We start from the raw sequence: 7058 nt of genomic DNA on the forward strand, positions 1-7058 counted from the left end.
GGCAACCATCAGCTTACTCCTATATCTATGGGTCTGTTTCTGTTTTGTTTTGTTTATTCATTGATTTTACACATATACATGTAATCATTCATATTTGTCTTTTTCTGACTTATCTCACTTAGCATAATACCCACTAGGTCCATCTATGTTGTTGCAAATGGCAAGATTTTATTCTTTTTTATTGCTAAATAATATTCTATTGTGTATATATATAATCACTTTTGTATTTATTTATCTATTGATGGACACCTAGGTTGCATAAATATCTTGGCTATTATAAATAATACTGCAAACATAGGGTGCATGTATGTTTTTGAACTAGTGTTTTTGTTTTCTTCAGATAAATGCTCAGAAGTGGTATTGCTGAGTTATATAGCAGCTTTATATTTAATTTTTAAAGGAAACTCCATACTGTTTTCTATAGCAGTTGCATTAATTTGCAATCCCAACAGTGTATAAGGGTTCTTTTTTTTTCACATCCTCTCCAACACTTGTTATTTGTTGATTTTTTGATAATAGCAATTCTGACAGGTGTGAGGTGGTATCTCATTGTGGTTTTTATTTGCATTTCTCTGATGATTAGCAATGGTGAACATCTTTTTATACATTTGTTGGACATCCTTGGAGAAATGTCTATTCAGATCATCTACTCATTTTTTAATTGGATTTTTTGGGGTTTTTTGTTTTTAAGTTGTATGAGTTCCTTATATGTTTTGGATATTAATCCCTTCTCAGATGTACCATTGGTGAATATCTTCTCCAATTCAGTAGTTTGTCATTTTGTTTTGTTGATGGTTTCCTTCATTGTGCAAAAGCTTTTAAGTTTGATGTAGTCCCATTTGTTTATTTTGCTTTTGTTGTCATTGCCCAAGAAGACATATCTAAAAAGATATTGCTAAGACCAATGCCAAAGAGTTTACTGGTTATGATTTCTTCTAGGAGTTTTATGGTTTCAGGTCTTACATTTAAGTCTTTATTCCATTTTGAGTTTATTTTTGTATATGGTGTAAGAAAGTGGTCTAGTTTAAATTTTTTTGCATGTGTTTATGTTTGGTTTTGTTTGTTTGTTTGTTTGTTTGTTTTTTAGCTGAGCCATCCTGCCACCTGTTGGCAGCTTAGCAGCTGCTCAGCTCGGGCTGGGACTCGAATTGCTGTTGCTCAGAGCTCAAACTCTTGAGCGAGCTCTTAACCAACTGAGCCACTTGGCCAGCCCCTTTTTGCATGTGTTTATGCAGTTTTTCTGATACCACTTACTGAAGAGGCTGTCTTTACACCATTGTATATTCTTGCCTCATTTGTTGTAGATTAATTGACCATGTAAGTGAGGATTTATTTCTGCATTTCCTATTCTGTTCCATTGATCTATGTATCTGTTTTTATGCCAGTACTAATACTAATTATTGTAGCTTTGTAATGTAGTTTGAAATCTGGGAGTGTGATATATCCCACTTGATACAACCATTCTACTTTATGTCTGTATGAATTTGGCTATTCTAGATACTTTATATAAGTGGAATCATACAATATTTATTCTTTTGTAACTGGCTTATTTCACGTAACATAATATTTTCAAAGGTCGTTCATGATACAGGCTTTTTTTTCTTTTTAAGGCTAACAGTATTTCATTATATGTATATACAATACTTTGTTTATCCACTTATCTGTCTATAGACATGGACTACTATGACTGATGCTGCTGTGGACATAGAAATGCACATATCTTTCTAGTCTTGAGACCCATCCGAGAGCAATAACTACTGTACTCCAGCAGGACCTCCAGGGGCCCAAACTTAGGCAGCTCTCTGCTTTGTTCATAAGCCTCCAGTCTAATCACATGGCCCTATCCCTGGGGGAGCCTGACCTCCATAGGGAATAGGGCAAATGGCCCTGCTGAGCCTTCCAGGAGAAGTGCTCAACCTTAGACAAGAAGCAAAAAAACAGAATAAAGTCCTTTAAGGCAGAGCCAGTTTGTAAAATTCAATGTTGTTTCATATGAAACCAAAATTTTCTTCTTTTCATATAAACTTCCTGAAAGACAAGGATTGCAGGAGAACTTTCCAAGAAGTAAGGTCATTTCTTTTGGGAAAAACGTTCAGATTTTACTAATATACAGTTATGCATATGAGTGTGAAAAAACAAGTGCACACATATTTGATCCTTTTCTGAATTAGCAATAAGGCTATACCCACTTAGAAAAGAGTAGACCCTCTCATAAAAGTCTCAATTTCCTTATAAAAAATGCCATAAATAAAGGAAACTGCTAATTAAGGGAGAAAAATATAATATAATCACTCAATACTCATATATATCTTTACTGCTGACAGGACCTTTCATATATTTTTGATCTTCACAATCACCCTGTGAGGTATGCAGGTTTCAGTTATTGATTCTAATGAGTTATTTTCTCCATGAATCCTGAAGAATGCCAAGACAATTTTGTTTTTTAACCCTCATTTTCATGTATTTAAAGAATAAATATAATTTTTTAAAAGTTGTTTTTTGATTAACTTTAGTTTCAGAAATTGCAATAAAAACATTTCTTATTTTCATATTCCATCCTCTACAAAGAAGATGAGAAATTCCTGAAGTCCACCTTTGGATTCTTTTGGCATTTACTCTGACTGAGGAACATTTTTAGTTAAGAGAAGTGTTTCTTTGTTTTACTCACATTCTTTGAGGAGCAAGTGAATGTTGACTGTCCAGATGTTGGTGTTTTGAAAATCAATATTGGGCTTTTGCATTTGGAACCAGATATCATGATTTAGGTTTATAGAACTTAAGAGTCTTTCTGGAGTCTTCAGGATGAGTTTACTTATTGGAGTGGTAGGATAGCTCTTTAATGCTGATAGAAAGTTGATGCTTTTACCATAATGCTTAACTGTTCTGTTGTATGTTTTGTAATTAATCAGCAATACACTGTAGTGTCTGTACTTTTCCACAAGTTTTGATTCTTTAAAACTGAGTGTATAATTTCTTGCTTCTTGATTAAGAAGTTTTTGGATTTCGGGTGTCAGTTTAGGCTTGGGTTTGAGGTGCAGACCAAAATTATCCAGAACTAGCAACTGAAAATAGTATGGACATGTTCCTTCAAAAGTGTTTTTAGCATAGAAGATAACAGGCTTGGCCCAGGCAGCTATCTTATAGTTTCTACTCGGCAGCCTCAACTCTCATCACCACCACTGTCCCTGTGCCTCCAAGATCCAGGGACAAAAGGTGAAGTAAGTTCACTTCTGTTTCAGGTTCAGGTCACCTGGCTCAAGGGTGTCAATAAATGTTGACCAACAACTACAAGGTAAATAAAAGCTTTTTTTGGGGGGGGGGGTCATTTTTAAGACTTGCAATCCAGGAGACAAATATTGAGCAGAAACTCAACTGTGTTTCAAGAGGGAAATAAAGAGACAGAATTTATAAAGACAGAAAAAGTGGGTTTTCCAAAGTGATTACACAAGTTACTTTGAAAGAGTCATAATTGGTGCTGGCAATTAGACTTACAGCATGCTGTACATCATTAATTGCCTATGTCTATTGCTAGGTGAAAACTTTATGTTTTAATAGAGAGTTCAGTGTTGCAGAGTCAGTTCCAGGAACTGTATCAAGATGTAGCCTTTTGGTTTAGCCCAGTTCAAAAGTTCAGTTTCACATGGAGAGGTGTATTAGGTAAGCTTCTTTAAGACCTCTGGCTCCATTTTAGATTTCTCTCTTGACAATACCAATTCCATTTTGTAGTTGTTTCCTCCCCCCATTCCCTCAACAGGGCATAAGTCTTCTCTGGAGGGGCCATGCCCAGGCCTGAGAGACAGAGGGTGGCTGAAGGAGGTTCTGTCCATCTGTAGATACTCACCAAGAGCACTGCACAGGGGTCACTGCTTTAAAATAATACCTTTACCAGGACCACAGGTCACTCATAAAGCAGCAGCTCAATTCAGCATTTCTCTACCTGCTCAAGGATGTTTAAATTTCCCCACCTAGTGACCCAGCCCAGTCTCCATATTGAGGACTCAGACAGCAGGCACTACTCACTGACTTTGGGAGACACACGCAGTAATGGCACTCACCTGGTATGGCACTGTCTTATCCTATCCTGCCTGACTTGGAGCAAGACCTGGCGGGTGAGAGAGTGGGAAGGCACTGGGACTGTAAATGGAGGAATGAGAGGTGACGACTTTCAATGCCACCAGAGAAAAAGAATTTTCTTTGTCTCAATTTGGGGAACAAAAAATGAGTTCAGGGCCGGCCAAGTAACACGTTGGTTAAGAACTGGCTTGGGATGCCAGCTCTGAGCAGCAGGGCCCCAGATGGGATCCCACATGAGGGCCAGTGACACTGCCTTCTACAGCTAAGATGGTGAACAACAGCTCGACCTGGATCTGGGCTGCCGTGAGTTGCCGGCAACGACATAGGCTGCAGCCCTTGCTGCAGTGGGCTGCTGTAAAGCTACCGTGTGTGGTCAGCAGCCAGCATGAGCGGCCCGGCAGCTGGTGTGAGCTGCCAAGAGCTTCTGTGAGCGGCCGTCCAGAGACCAGCGACTGATCTGCCTCACCCAGGAAGAGCGCAATGGTAATACCAACATGGGCCAGTGAAGCAACGTCCTCCACAACTAGACGAAGAACAAAAGGACAACAACTTTTCTGTTCTCCTTCCCCGACTCCCCAGTGCTGTTCCTCTCCCCCAATTCCCCAATAAAAAAATCTTATAAAAAAATTGAGTTCAGTGTCTGCCAAAGAAGAAGGGCTGTGGTAAATATCCCAAGATTTCAGTTGAGACCATGAAAGGCTGCATCCTATGAATAAAAGTCAACTGAAAAATAGACCCCTTTCAGAAGACTTTCTTTGAATTTTCAAAGAAATGAAATAAAATAATTAAAAACTAGAATTCTATAGCTAGAAAAAATTCTTCAAAAATGAAGATAAAATAAAAATTTTCAGACAATCAAAAAAGAGAAAAACCTCAAAAATTTCAAAAGGTTAAAGGTTCAAAATATGTTCTCTGTTTACACTTGACAGCTGCAACAAAACTTAACTTGAAAACCTCCAGCTGCTTATAAATTTATATTTCTAAATAATCCAAGGGTAAATAGGAAATCATACAAGAAGAAAATACTTTGAATTAAAACATAATGGAGCTGCCATCTTGCGTCCCTGTGTGTGTGCGTTTATTCTCAGCTGGTCTGCCCAAGACCCCCTGAGCGCCAACCCTAGTCCCCCGCGNATTTAAAAAAAAAATAGTATTTAACAAAATTAACATTTTGGTGTACAGGTCTATGAATGTTGCCACAGTTATAGAATCATATTATCACTACCATAATCAGGAGACAGAACAGTTCCATTGCTACAGAGAAACTCCTAGGTGAGATTCCTTCATAGTCATTTGCTCTCCCTACTCCTAATCTCTTGCAATCACTGATTTACTCTGTCACTATAATTTTGCCTTTTCTAGACATTTATATGAACGGATTCATTTGGTATGTAACCTTTTGAGACTGGCTTCTTTCCTTCAACATAATAATGCCTTTTAGATTCACCCATGTTTCTGTATGTCTCAATAGTACATTCCTGTTGATTGCTGAGTAGTATTCCATTGTATGAATATTCCACAGCTGATTCATTCATTTATCTGTTGAAGAACACTTGGGATGTTTCCAGCTTTTGGCAATGATTTATAAGGATGGTATAAACATTTGTGTACCAGTTTTTGAGTGAATATAAGTTTTCATTTCTCTGGGATAAACACCTAGGGATGAGATTCTTGTGTAATATGTAAGCATATGTTTAACTTTATAAGAAACTGCCAAACTGTTTTCTAGAGCAACTGTATCCCTTTGCATTTTGTCCCAAAATGTATGCAATCCAGTTTCTCCACATGCTCATCGACCTTTGGAATTACCACTATTTTTTTTATTTTAGTTATTCTAATAGGTGAGTAGTTGTATCTAATCATGGTTTTAATTGGCATTTCTCTAATGGCTAATGTTAAATTTATTCTCTAATGTTGATCTCATTATCTACTATTTGTATATCTTCTTTGATAAAGTGCCTGTTCATATTTCTCTTCCTTATTTATTTATTTTAAAGATTTTTTTGGGGGGGGGAATTTGGGGACGGGAACAGACAGGTAGTATTCTGTTTTACTTTTGCTGTTTTATTCTTCAGTCTAGTTGTGGAGGACGTTGCTTCACTGGCCCATGTTGGTATTATCATTGCACTCTTCTTCCTGGGTGAGGCAATCAGTCTCTGGTCATTGGTCGGCCACTCACTGTGGCTCACAGCAGCTCTCGCATGCTGCCAGCCACTCATGTAGCTCACGGCAGCCCACTGCAGCCCTGCTGCAGCCTATGCCGTCGCCGGCGACTGACAGCAGCCAAGCTCCAGGTCAAGCTGTTGTTCATCATCTTAGCTGTAGAGGGTGCAGTGTCACTGGCCCTAATGTGGGATCTGAACCGCGCGGTCCTGCTGCTCAGAGCTGGTGCTCCCAAGCGAGCTCTTAACCAACTGAGTCACTCAGCCAGCCTTCTTCCTCATTTATTAATTGGGCTGTTTGTTTTCTTACTGTTGAGTTTTGAGAATTGTTAATCTTTTCTAGATAAAATGCTTTTTGTAAGATATGTAATTTGAAAACTTTTTCTCCTGGACTTTTCATTTAACAGTGTCCATATTAGAGCAAACAAAATTTTGATGAAGTTCAAGTAATCATTTTTTTTTAAAGGATCATGCTTTTGGTGTTATGTCTAAAAACACTTTGCCTAACCTCAGGCCATGAATATTTTCTTTTAAAACTTTTATAATTTTAAGCTTTAATCTATTCCATTATGAATTAATTTTTGCATTAGATATGATATTGAACTTAAGATTTCATTTTTATTGCATAAGGAAGCTCAATTGTTTCAACACCACTAGTTGAAAAGACAGTTCTTTCAACATTGAATTGCCTTTTCACCGGTGTGAAAAAACCAGTATGCTATGAATGGTTATACTTCTTGACTATTCTGTTCCATGTAATTACGAGGTGTGATCAAAAGTTACGGTGAGGCCGGCCAAGTGGCTCATTGGTTAAGAGTTGGC

At 37.8% G+C, this 7058-nt stretch overlaps 1 pseudogene; it reads right to left on the minus strand.

The window, feature by feature from the left end:
• Positions 1 to 2560: 2560 nt before the first annotated feature.
• LOC109378139 (UPF0711 protein C18orf21 homolog pseudogene) lies at positions 2561 to 3506 on the minus strand (annotated as a pseudogene).
• Between the last annotated feature and the right edge of the window lie 3552 nt (positions 3507 to 7058).

This window comes from Hipposideros armiger, unplaced genomic scaffold (assembly GCF_001890085.2).
Source record: "Hipposideros armiger isolate ML-2016 unplaced genomic scaffold, ASM189008v1 scaffold_1768, whole genome shotgun sequence".
NCBI lineage: Eukaryota > Metazoa > Chordata > Mammalia > Chiroptera > Hipposideridae > Hipposideros > Hipposideros armiger.